The sequence below is a fragment of the Microtus pennsylvanicus genome, chromosome 7 (genome assembly GCF_037038515.1).
Source record: "Microtus pennsylvanicus isolate mMicPen1 chromosome 7, mMicPen1.hap1, whole genome shotgun sequence".
Classification (NCBI taxonomy): Eukaryota; Metazoa; Chordata; class Mammalia; order Rodentia; family Cricetidae; genus Microtus; species Microtus pennsylvanicus.
This window is the reverse complement of record NC_134585.1, coordinates 113733606-113747397: the sequence shown is the minus strand read 5'-3', so window position 1 is coordinate 113747397 and position 13792 is coordinate 113733606. Positions and strand designations below refer to the sequence as shown.

General features: G+C 44.7%; 1 long non-coding RNA gene across 2 annotated transcripts; it reads right to left on the bottom strand.

Annotated features, from left to right (window-relative positions):
* Positions 1–1154: 1154 nt before the first annotated feature.
* On the bottom strand, positions 1155–13742 carry LOC142853894 (uncharacterized). Of its 2 annotated transcripts, XR_012911280.1 has the most exons (5): positions 13293–13742; positions 10579–10686; positions 9661–9781; positions 1443–1543; positions 1155–1331 (listed from the first exon to the last, which is right to left on the bottom strand). It is a non-coding gene; the product is annotated as an uncharacterized LOC142853894 (long non-coding RNA). The 2 variants fall into 2 exon arrangements; XR_012911279.1 differs by having other exon boundaries at positions 1155–1543.
* Between the last annotated feature and the right edge of the window lie 50 nt (positions 13743–13792).

Below are 13792 nucleotides of genomic sequence, written 5' to 3'. Positions count from 1 at the left end.
CGGTGCAGAGTTCAGAGAACTAGGGAACAGTACAAATGTAAATGTTTCTATATGTTTTCTGTTTTATACTCTTTCCTCTCCTTGGGAATTTTGGGGTGTTCACTGGTTTAAATGACAGGGCGCAGCTGTTCTCTGCATGCCCCAGCAATGTCTCTGAGGAGCACAGGAAGCTGTGCCTGTCAGCATATCATCATCGACCCCCAGGAACACTGACCTCAGCACAGGACAGTGTATCTAAGATATGCTGTATCTGCGTTTGTACTGTGGGTGTGTATAAAGGCACAGAAATATATATATATATATATATATATACATATATATATATATATATACATATATATATATATACATACATACATGTATACAGCTTTATACAGTGAGAGAATAGATCTGTTTCCACCACCTGCAACAAAACCACCTTTTGCTCATTTGGGCACAAAGTTGTCCCACTGAGAGCATAGGAGAAATACGGATTGAAGGCAAAAGAAGAATAAATCAGATTATAATGGAATGAACTCCTATTCCAGGCAATTTCTAGAGACAATTCTAATATAAACTATGTAAGATTTATTCTAAGAGCTCTAGCACGTGTCTTTATCTGTGAACACTGTTTCATCTCTTCCCTTTAAGAGTGTTCCCCTGAACACAAGTCACAAGGGCATATTTCTGTGTGTCCCCAAAGACCCAGTGCAAGGAGATGGGATCAGTCAATGACCACCTAACCCCAATGCAACAATTTAACTGCCTTAAGTGTCATTGGGGAGGTGGGAGCTGGAAGATGGGGAAACACACCCATCGATTAGGGGCAGCAGAGGAAACAAAGCAAGGAAGGCAAGTCCTTAGAACAACGCCCTGTGTAGGGGACAACAGAATCCAGGCAGGTGTTAAAATGGAAGCTTGTTTTGAAGCTAACTCTGATTATGTGGTTTTGCCAAAGCCCAGGGCAGAAATGCCCAAAGAGAAATTCATTGGAATTTTTTGTGGTTTTGTTTTAGTAACCACCTTTAAAGCAAAGCAAAACAAGTGGAAATGATTTAAATATTGATTTTATTTAGTAGAATTTTATTAAAATCTTACTACTTTCGATGAATAAACTGTGATGCACTCATACAAAGAAACATTCTTTGGAACAAGACAAAAAAAAGAAAGGGCCAGGTATGGAGGTGTGTCTCTTTAATCCCGGCACTTGTGGGTCAGAGGAAGAGGGGTCTCATCCAGGCCAGGCTGGTCTACAGAGTGAGTTCCAGGCCAGGCTGATCTACAGAGTGAGTTCCAGGCCAGGCTGGTCTACAGAGTGAGTTTCAGACCAGTCTGGTCTGCAAAGTAAAATCCTGTCTCAAAAAAAAATAAAAGAAAAGAAAGAGGAGGGAAAGAGGGGGGATGGGGGTTAGGGAGAAGAAGGGAGAAGGAAGGAGAACGTAGTCATCAAGCCATGAGATTACCAGGCTGTGAAACAGCATGAAGGATCCGAGGACATGAGGGACAATGGAGCAGAGGCCATCAGTGTGGAAGGCTGTCTATTTGATTCCCACTGCATGAAACTCTGAAAAAAAAAAAAGGCAAATCAGCAGAGCAGGTGGTTGAAGAGCCCAGTGGTTGCCAGGAGTCTGAAAAGAGGTCGAAAGAAGAGGTGCAGCACAGGGGGCTTCGGAGACAGACACTGTGCTGGCTGAGACACGGGGTGCATTTGTCAAAACCTGTGGAAGGCACAGCACCAATGTGAACCCTAATGCAAACTGTGAAGTTCAAGTGACAACACAGGGACTTCAGTTCACAGACAGCTGCTGATGCACCACTGTGATGCAGGATGCTGATAGGCTCTGATAGGCTCCAGTTCACAGATAGTAGCTAATGCACCACCGTGGGGCAGGACGCTGATGGGCTGTAGCTAACGCACGACCATGGTGCAGGACGCTGATGGGGTGGGGGGGAGAGCGTTCTTATGTGGGGAGAAATATAGAATCCGCTCCAGTTTGCCATAAGCCCCAAACTGCTCTTTGAAAATGTTATACTATGACTCAGGAGACAGCTCAGTGGGTAAAGTGCTTACCTTGTAAATGTGAGGCCGAGAGTTTGGGTCCCCAGCACCTACATAAATGCTGGGTGGATGAGGACCCTGCTTGGCTGAATGGGTGAGTGGTGGGTTCAAGTGGGAGACATTGCCTCCGTACGTAAGATAGAAAGAGAGCGAAGGCAACATGGGCACGCCCTAACGCTCGTACACACACATGTGATCGTGCACACACAGACAAGTTTACACTTGAAAATTATGAAAAATAAACATAAATATGTATCATTTCAACATGCAATCAATGACATACTTTACATCCTCTTTTTGCATTACAAATCTCTGAAAGTCAGCACTTACTTTATACAGTATATCTGAATTTGGAATAACCATATTTCAGTGATTAACAGCTGCATGAGGCAACTGCTTCCCACATGTTCCCACATCCGAAAGCGCGGGACTGGGATGCGGCTGTGTGGAGGAGATGCTGCAAGGACGGCCGTGTGGAGATGCTGCAAGGACGGCCGTGTGGAGATGCTGCAAGAACCACAGCTATTCCTCCCAACTCTGACTCTAACAGCATTGCTCCAGGTCACATACAAAACAGAGAAAGTGCTGTTTGCCCAACAAAAGTAGATCCCAAACCAGCCTGTAACCCTTTCCACCAAGACTGCTGCCTCTCAGCCCCTCAGATATGCGGCAGTACCAGCCGGTATCTCTCCCCAGGTCAGCACTATCACAATCTACGCCAAACATTTTCTTAGGAGATTTTTAACAGAGCACCACGGAGCCCTGAAGGAGAGAGGGGCTCTGTCACAACAGAATTTCTGCGAAGTGGCATTACTGCTCGTTAAATAAGAGAAGAAAATGAGAGACGCTGCCTCCGTACAAAAGACAGAAAGTCCTTCCAAGTCCTACATACTGTGCAAATAAATGACCATTTTATTAAAACACGGCGCGGATTTAAATAGGTACTTAAGAAAAAAACAGCTGCCGTCAATCTAGAATACATAACCAGGCTTTGCCTCGGCAGGTGAAGGGGATTTATATTTTCTTGCAGCTGGGAACATTATTTATATTTCCCTCCGACACCCCTGGAACTAATGTATAAACGTCTCCCTATACCATGATGTATTATAATCTACTCATGCCGTAAATGCTGTTCCTGAGCTGTGGGCGACGGGCGCTCGGAAAAGTTAGCTGTCATTTGTATGAGAAGAGACACGGTATTCCATCACAGCCTGGCCTGTTATAGTCATTCTCCGGTCTGATCGCTCAGAGAAATGAGGGGGAAAGACACGCATTTGCTAACCATGTTAATAACTCTTCCAAAGGAAGGGGGGGAAGAATCAGAAGGGGGTTCAAGTGTAAAATCAAAAGCAGAGCAGCCTCACAAATCCTGCAGAGACAGCAGCGTGGCATGAATAGCGTGCTGTGGCCCTTGTGTGGGCGTGTAGGCCTGCACATACGTTTGACTTACAGTCAGAGAATCCTTATTGAATGCCTTACCCTCACCTGAGCCCTCTTTCTTTTTTTTTTTCTAACCAATTTGTTTTTCATTTATTTAAATTAAGAATTTATTTTAATAAAATTGTTTTCTTATTTTACATAGCTATCCCAGTTCCCACTCCCTTCCCTCCTGCCATCCCACTCTTCCCTGACTCCACTCCCCACCAATCTACTCTTCAGAACGAGTAAGGCTTTCCATGGAGAGTCAACAAAGTCAGACACTACATTTAAAGGCAAGACCAAGGCCTTCCTCCCTATATCTAGGCTAAATTAGGCAAGGCCATCCTCTAAAAAGAATGTGATCCTAGATGCCAGTCCAGACACTAGGGATAAATCCTGGTCCCACTGCAAGTGGCCTCACAGACTGCCTAAGCATCACAACTCTCTCTCACATTCAGTGGGTCTAGTTTGGACTTATGCAGGTTCCCTTGCTATCAGTCCAGAGTCAGTGAGCTCTCACTAGCTGAGCCCTCTTTCAAATGAAGGACATTTTAAAAATTAGACAAAACATCAGGTGTACAGTTTGTTTAAGTGAAGAAGTCTTTGTGGAAATTTCAAAAATATTTTCCATCTAACCTTTACAAATTTAATATTGATGTATATATTACTTAATATAATATTGATATAATTGAATAAAATGACATATCTTGGATTTGCTTTCCCTTTTTTCTAGCAAAGAAGAAAAATAAAAAGTTGGGGATGTGTACTAAGCAAGAGGGACAGAATTTTATTAGCCAGTAAAGCTGAGCACTGGGAACTTTATTTATGAGTTCATTATGCTTTTCCTTATGAAAATTTAGAAATCACTCATGGTAAGTTTTTACAGTATGTGAATTTTGTTTTGTTTTATCAAGACAGGGTTTCTCTGTGTAGTCCTGACCGTCCTGGAACTCACTCTGTAGAGCAGGCTTGTCTCAAACCCAGAGATCCAGCTGCCTCCACCTCCTGAGTCCTGGGACTAAAGGCTTGTGAGATCACTGCCTGGCTAATATATGCATATTTTTAATAAAGAAAAAAGTTAACTAATTTCTCAGATTTCAGACTTGGCATAAGAGATATGTTAGTCATATGTATTCCTTTACATTGTTGGCTTGCTTTGCGAACATACATATTTTCTCGATAACAATGTATACTATACACACACATATACATACATACATACATACATACATACATACATACATACATGCTCACATGCACACACACGTGCACACACGACGCATACACATACGCCTATCCTTTGGTATTGTGAAAAACTGGTTCCAGGACATCCTGCAGATACCAAGAGCTGCACACGCTCAAGTCCCTTGGATAGAGTGATGCAGTGTTTGCATATCACATGTGCATCCTCCTGAGTAGTTTCAGACTTCTCTAAATTATTTATAATATCACACAAACAGCATAAATGCTAAGTAGTTGTTGAATTGTTTAGAAAATATGAAACAGTAAGACTGAATACTTTTTTTAAATTTTATTTTATTTCTATTTATACCAGTTTTATCTACTTATATATTTATGTTCACCATGTGTGTGCCTGGAAGCAAGAAGAAGGTGTCAGATCCCCTGGAACGGGGTTTACAGATGGTTGTGAGCTGCCATGTGGGTGCTGGAACCAAATCCAGGTCCTTTGGAAGAGCAACAAGAGCTCCTAACCACTGACCCACCTCTTCAGCCAGAGTGATTATTGTATTGATTGTAGAGCATAAGGTTTTCAGTATGACAATTACATACATTTATGTTTTGTTAATATTCATCTCTTTTATCAACTCTTTATCCTGCCTTCTCCTTCCCTCATTCCTTCTTCATATTTCTCTAGTCGTGTCTGTTTTTTTCTGTCTTCCACATATGAGGGAAAGCATATAATATTTGTTTGTTTTTTCTTTTGAGATATACTCCCAGAAGTGGTACGATTGGATTATATGAAACTTTTGCATTAAATTTTTCAAGGAGCCTCCTTACTTATTTCCATAGTGGCTGGACTAAATTACATTTCCACTAGCAGTGAACAGAGTTCCTTTTGTTTCCTTTTGTTTGTTCATTTGTTTGTTTGTTGAGACAGGGTTTCTCTGTTTAACAGTCCTGGCTGGCCTGGAATTCACTCTGTAGACCAGGCTAGCCTCAAACTCACAAAGATCCGCTTGCCTCTGCCCTGAGTACTGTGATTAAAGGCGTGTGCCATCACCACCTGGTCAAAGATTTATTTATGTATTTTACACATATGAGTGCTCTACTTGCATGCATGCCTGCGTGACAGAGAAGGGCACTGGATCCCATTATAGATGGTTCTTAGCAGCTGTGTGTGGAGCAAGCTCTTTTGTTGGACCATCTTTGAATTGCCAGCCCCCAAATAACAACATGGAGACTTCTTACAATTAATTCTATTGGCCTTAGTTTAGGTTTATTCTCAACTAGCTCTTGATTAACCTGCTTCTCTTAATCTATGTTCTGCTATGTGGTTTTTACCCTTTTCCTCAGTACGGAACATCTGAGTTGCTCTGAGTCTACTGGTGAAATCCAGCACCTAGATTCCTCCTCCTCTTCCTCTCTCTCCCCAGAAATCCCACCTATCCTCTCCTGCCTTGTTATTGACCATTCGGCGCTTTATTACCCAACCACAGCAACACATCCTCACATACAATATCCCACAACACATGTGGGTGCTGGAAATGAACCCAGGTCCTCTGGAAGAGTACTCATCTCTTCTCCAGTCCCCTTGTTTCCTTAATGATTAGCCATTGTGAGGGGGGTGAGACCCCCATCTCAATGTAGTTGGTCTGTATTTCCCTGGTAGCTGAAGGTGTTGGACAGTGTTCATGCATTTGCATATAACACGGGCGCATGTGTGTATCCGTGTGCATATCTTCATTTAAGAAGCGCCCGTTCAGTTCAACTGTGCATCTATTGACTGAACTAATTGGTCTGCTGTCTCTTTTTAGTTCTTTATATATTATGGCCATGACTCCCATTAGATAAATACTTGGCAAAGATTTTTCTCTTATTTTATGGGCTGTCTCTTTACTCCATTGATTGTTCTTTTGCTGAAGAGAAGCATTTTAATTTGCTATACCTTTGTCAGCTCTTGCTCTATTTCTTCAAGTACTGGAGAGTCCTATTCAGAAAGCCATTGCTTGCCTTTAAATCTGGAATAATTTCCAAAGTTTCAAGTCTTGCGTTAAGACCCTTGGATTATTTGAGTCGATTTGTGTACAGGGTGAGTGACAGGGATCTGGTTTGGATACCTAGACTTCATTATGACCACTTTTGCAGGAGGCCATCCTTTTTCCGATGCATGTACCTTTCTCGAGAATCAGCTGGCTGCAAGCGCATGGGCTTCTATCTAGGTCGTGCGTCTCTGCAGCAGTACCAGGCTGCTTTTGCCATCTTGGCTGTATCATCAGGGTTGACTTAGGTGTTTGAGATCTCTTGTACTGCCACATAAGTTTTAGGATTAAATATTCTCTTTAGGTGAAGAATGTCACTGGAATTTTCAAGAGAACTACATTGACTATATTGCTTTTTGGAAAGGCAGCCATTTTAACAATATCAATTCTGCCAACCTGTGAGCATAGGAGGTCGTCTTTGCCCGTATTGACTTGCCATCCTGGTGACATCCTGGTGACTGGGGGAGTGGGGGGTGGGAACAAGACCAAGCTCTCCTAGCAGCCTCTCCTAGTAGCCTGACAGAAATCTAAGCCTTAGTTTCAGTTCACTAGAATGGGATAGAGCTGAGCAGGCAGGCCTCAGGAAAACCACGACTTATGGGTGACCATCAGCAAGCACCCCCACAAGCCCTTCTGCTGGCTCAGCAAGTCCCCAAAGTCCCTCTGCTAGCTTAGCAGACACGCCCCAGACTTCTGAAAGCTAAAGATAGCTTCTCTCTGATCCTAACAATGGCAAGGAGCAAGCCATAAAACTAGTCATTTCTAGAGAGATGGCTTAGTGGTTAAGAGCAATGGCTGATCTTCCAGGGGCCCTGAGTTCAATTCCCAGCACTCACAGGGTGGCTCACAGCCATCTATAGTGGGATCCGATGCCCTCTTCTGGGATAAAGTCGTACATACAGACAGAGCACTCATACATTAAATAAATAAATAAATAAACTTTAAATCAATCAATCAAATAAAAAAAAACAAAAAGCAAACCAGGGCAAATGTGTACCACACCAAAGGTCCAATTTAAACCACCATTTTCAAAACTAACCTTAAAAGTTGGCATATTTATTAAAGTCAAAAGCTGAAGGGATCCTAAAAGGGGAAGCTGTGTTAAGTTAGGATGCTGTCTTTACTAGGAGCACAAAGCACGCTTTTGTGCCCAGTTGTAACATAACAGCAGGAGCGCTCCACAACCGCTTCTCCGATCTTAATGACCAGCATTATCGCCACATGCAGCATGAAACCTGACTCCAACATGCAGTGTCGGCTTTATACTGCCCGATTTAGTCAAATATATATATATACACACATACATACACTGCATGGAAGATAAATGTCTGTGCAGCTAATATAATAAAAGAGCATTTGCTCATGTTGTTAAAAGAAAATACATAATGTCCCAGGTACCTTTTAAAAACATTTATTTCCAAGAAAGGTGGATAATGGGCTCCAGTCGTGATAAACACATGAAGCTGAGCTCAGAGACAGGCGTGGACAAGTGTACAATAAAGTGCACATGGTCTAAGGATCACTTACGATGGACACGTTCTGACTATGTCAGCTGCAGGCCACTGGGGGCCATGACAGACACCTGTCAGTCAATGGAGTCAGGAACAAAGGATGAAGCGTCGTAGACAAGACAGTAAAGACGCTTTCTGTAAGGACAGGTAGATATGTAACGTGGAGCTGGTGTCTTGTGTGCTTTAATCCAATCCTCTCCTCCCCTCTGGGGAGAGCCTGGAAAGTGACATCATTCTAAGTAGCTCATCGTCACCTTCTCAAAGCGGAACCGCTGCCCATTTATCACCGAGTGTCTGAAACGGGGGACTGTTTATACTCGCCGTCTCTCATAATTACATCACCTCTGCGTCTAGTCCTTCCTTCGCCTCTTCCCTCTTTCCTTCCTTTCATGACCTTGAACTGCTGGTATTCCAGCCCCCACCTCCGAGTGCTGGGACTGTTGTCAAAGGCCATACCCGGCTCAGCACAGTGAATGTTTAAGTAAAAGTCAAATCATCTGGAGCTCACTGTGTCCTGGAACCTACTCGACCCCTCCCTCCTCTGGGAAAAAAATAAAATAAAATAAAAGAGCCACGTGGGCATTACCAAATTTATTGGTGCTTTTATAGAAGCTACTTCCACTAGATGGCGTTAAAGAGCTGTATGTTAGGAATCAGGCCACGCTAACAACTTCAGAAAGCTGAAACCCATCTAGCTGAAATCAGCAATACACTTCCCGATGGTGTTTGTCCTGATAGTGTGAGTTTCTAGGTATGAACCACGAGTCTCAGCCACTTATTGGACATGTTGTGTTTCGGGCACTGTAGCCTGTATTTGCAATGTAGCAGTGAGACAGGAGCCCATGTGGTTAGGAGTTTGCTTAGCAGTCCAGAGGATCTGAGTTCAGTTCCCGGACCCTACACTGGTAACACCAACTCCAGGGGCTCTGATGCCTCATGTGTACATACTCAGACACACACACACACACACACACATCACTTTAAAATAATAAAAATAAAGTCTTTTTTAAAGGCAGCGAGGCACAGTGGAGGCAGAAGGCAGCATCAGGGGAGGGAAGAGAAAACGTGACGCAGCTGGCAGTGGCGGTGCACACCTTTAAACCCAGCAGCGAGGCAAGCGGATTCCGGAGAGTTTAAGGCCGGCTGATCTACATAGCAAGGTCCAGGCCAGCCAGGGCAAGATAAGAAAAAAAAAAAAAGGAAAAGAAAAGAAAAAGTAGAAAAGCACACTGTTCTAGTCTGGTTTCCTGCCGGTGTGATAAGACACAGCCGGAGGTAGGGACAGGAGCTGGAGCAGGACAGAGGCAGAGGCAGAGCCAGGGAGGAGGAACGACGCTGCTTCCTGGGCTTCCTGGCTTCTTCTCCAGGCTCACATTCAGACGTCATTCTTAGACCACCTGCCCAGGGAACGCGCCACCTACAGTGATCTAGGAACTCCCGAATCAATCCCTTATCAATGTTTCAGACTCACCCACAGGCCAGTCTGGTGGCGGCATTTTCTCAGCTGAGGGTCTCTCTTCCCAGATGACCCAGTTTGTGTCACGCTGACAAAAATTTCTCCAGCACAGCAAGGACTCCGTAATGGAAGGTTCCTGGGGAAGTAGATGTTTAAACAGAGCCTTGGGCAAGCTACATTAACCAGAGCAGGGAGACCGGTACAGCTACTTTAAAAGGTTGAGGCTCAGGTACATGCTGTGTAGGGCAGGGGCAGGACAAGAATGAAGTTGGCTGCCCAGGTAAGGCCATGATAAAATCCCGACTCTGGCCCTCCACTATGATAAAATCCCGACTCCGGCCCTCCACTAGTTCCTTTGTGCTGCCCCTAGGGCCCCAGCCTTCTACTGTTGTGTAAACACACCAAGTATGAGCCTCTCGGTAAGCAGACACTTCCCTCGTCTGAAATACTCTCCTTTCAGTCACGTGTCCATATTACTCCTTCACCATCCAGTCTCTGAATTCACAAGTGGTTGGTGGTACCAAAAAAAAAAAAAAAACCCAGTCCACATGAAAGAACTAGACTAATGCTTTTTCTAGACTCTTCCCCCTCCCATAACAATCAAGGGAGAATGAGGAGGCTATAGGGTGGGGGTGGGGCTAACAACTAAAATACCAACATTGAAGGGCTAAGCAGAAGAAACTGCACCGTGGGTGAAGACAGGATGGTCAGAGGGCAAGGGAGGGGGAGGGAAAGATTCGGAAAGTTGCGTTTTAACCGACAGCAAAGTCAGGCAAAGAAGAACTGAAGAGGAGCACGTGGCATGTTGCCGGAGCCGTTCGTAAAAGGGCTGTTTCCGAGGAACGTTGACAGCAAATGCCAGCCTGCACGGCATTGGGGGTAAGGATGAAGGAGAAGAACTCGAGGAGCAAGCGTAGACCATGTTTATGTTACCTTTCTCACGGTGGCAAGCGCACAGGAAGCAAGCATTTGCTTGGGCTCACAGTTTGAGATGTAGTCCATCGTGGTGAGGAAATACGGCAGCCAGCTGCTTGCTCACATCTGGGCAAATCAAGAAGCAGAGAGCATGGTGGAAGTGGGCCAGCTATAAAACCTCGAAGCACCCTGCCCTGCCACACGCTGCCCCATGGGCCATTTTCTCCAAGGAAGCTCTACCAACTCAAAGCTGCCAAACATCCCCAAACTACACTACCAACTATGACTGAGTGTTCAGTCATGAGCCTATGGGACACACTTTATCCAAGCCACCCTATTCTCCAGACTCTTAGCTAGCGAGAAGAGAAAAGGGAGGCTGAGGAGCATAGACCTGAAGGAGAAACTGAAGCATGAGTATGAGCCCATAGAAAGATCCACCAGGAAGAAGGGGATGAAGGCAGAAGCGGATGGGGCTGGGCTTCAGACTGGAGGTCTCAGGAGAAATCAAGGAGGTAGAGGGATAGTGACTGATGAAGGCAGATGTAATGGCGAAAGGCAAGTCCGCCAAAACCTGTTTCCCTGTCTACATGTTCACTGGGTATCTGTTGGATGAACCAAGTAGCGTCAGACCCAGCATTCCTGCTCTCCCAATAGGCCATCTCCTTCCCTGGCCTTCCTGATCTCCTGATAGGTCATCTTCCTGATAGGTCACATTCCTTCCCTGGCCTTCCTGATCTCCTGATAGGTCATCTTCTCTTCTTGGCTTTCTGACTTCAGTACACAAAGCTTCAGTCAACAAAGCTTGGCATGGCTTTACAATTAACCTGGAAGATCAAATTAGCTATTCTAAAAGAGGAAGTCAAGAATCATCCAGAAACTAATGTGGTACTTGAAGTGAGAGTGATATGCAGTAAGGTGTTGGCAATGGGAATGGAAAGAAACTGATGCCAGCCTGGATCTGGAACATGAGAAAGGAGGCCAAGAGGACAATAAGATTTCAGGCTGGGAGGATGAGCATCCTGTCGGAGAATGGCGTGTGACAATTTGGAGGGCAGAATGTAATGAAGAGAGAAGCCCAGAGTAGAGAAGCCCAGAGACATTCAAAGTGGGGACTAAGGGATGGGAACATACTTTGGAGCAGACACTTAAGTTCCAATAGACACTAAAGACAAACACTTGGGGGAGAGATCGGTCAGCACTGGAATTATAGGTCTGGGACTCAACTCTTTAAGAGGAGATATGGATGGGAAAGCTACAGAACAAAGCGGAGGGGTGGGGGTTAGCAGCGGAGACTATGGAAGCAGTTCCACCACACAGCACAGCAAACACTAACATGAGGGAGTACCGAGAAATGTCTGACAATATCGTCCCTCATGATCTGCACACGAGGAGAAAGAAGAAATTAATAATGAGAAGACTGACCCAAGGTTGCACTTGAAGAAACGCACCTAAGTTAACTAGCTGAGGGGTCCTGGACCGAGGGACGACGAGTTTTCCTGCAGGACTTGATCATGGCCCTCGGTAGAAAGAACATGAAAAGGGCTGCCTGAGTGTGTCAGTGAAATAAGGAGAGGCAGAAGAGGGCGGGATCAAAACAGCAACCAGGCAGGTAGTTGCTCCGTGTGAGGGATTTGATGTGTAAGACGTTGAGAAGGTAGAGGTGACTGCAGCAGAATCTTAGACATGACATCATGTGTCTCCGTCCCAGATGTTAGCGCAGGGGGACCTAAATTAGACCTCTTCCAGGCTGTTCTCTCAGAAGCTGTTAGAAGATTAAATGAGACAACGCATATAAATTATAAAGCAGTTATCAAAGAAGAGAAGTTAGAATGCCCACTATGGGAAATGTGATATGGCATGAATAAGAGATGGAACCAAGTATAGCCAAGCATCAAGGAGGGCAAAGGTCAGAGCAAGAGGACACAGCAAAGCCAAGTCCACAAGAGTTCTTGTCATTTGCTTCAGGATACTGGAGAGGAGCAAGAAGATTCGGCCAGGGTAGTGCAGAGGACAGAAGGCTGGCAAGCCTAGGTAAGGGCCATTTTCATTTCTAGGACCTACGTAGGCATCTTTCTTTGGGGGGTCATGTGACTTTTATATAAAAGTGGCTTTTGATAGCCAGGCATTGGTGGTGCCTGCCTTTAATCTCAGCACTTGGGAGGCAGAGGCGTGCTGATCTCTGTGAGTTCAAGGCCAGACTGGTCTACAAGAGCTAGTTCCAGGACACGCTCAGAGAAACCCTGTCGCAAAAAAAAGAAAGAAAGAAAGAAAATGGCTTTTGAGTCATTTACAGATATATTTTACTTACTGTAAAGTTTGAGCCAGATCTCAAGATTCTCACGATAAAGACAAAACCAGACTATTTTTTGGTTGTGTGTCTGTGTGTGTGTGTCTGTGTTCACATACATGTGCTAGAGAGAGAATCCAGAGCCTCATACATATTGATCAAACACTCTTATCAGTGAGCTACAGCTTCAACCCAACATATTTTAGAAATAGCCAGATGATCCTTCTTTTTTTTTAAATTTCATGTTTCCACAGTTTTGGGCCCTTTCTAGAGTCCATACTTCATAAAAGAATAAATTCTAACGGCAGGAATACAGTATTTATCTCTAATAAAGAGGTCCCTGAAACCAAAGGAAGGTTGTAAATGAGGAAAGCACCAGGACAGACAGAGGCTTATGCTACTGAAGAAGAATGAGAAGAGTAGCTGCTAACGAGTCCTGTCGTACCATTTTTGGAATTCAGAGGTCAAGGTCGCAACGCCCACACGTAGGAAGCAGCTACCACAAGAATGAATCTGAAACTCCAGGCAAGATTCTTCAAGGAGACAAAGAACTAATAACGGTCAGGTACCAGGTGTATCCATCTTGTTAACTACAAAGTTGTCGGGCCTACAAAGGCCTTGTCCCTCACTGACACGCTCCACTGTCCCATTGTGACCAGTCAGGAGCCCCTTTGATTGTAAAAACAGCTGCCAAACTTGCTCCGCTTGTCATCGTCCCACACCCTCTTCCGTTACTATGGAATTCTGATTGAGAAGTATCTAAACTCTTAGGACATGCTCCCTCCCGCCTTGGGCCGGTCAATTAAAAGCGGCTAGCACCCCGGAAACTCAGTTGAGCTCCAAGGGGCAATTGTTCTATAAACGTTTCGTTTAGTTTTTTGGACCTGAGCCGGAGGTCCCTTGCCATGGAAAATGCCAGAAGCTAGCCAGCCTCGGGGGGTTCTG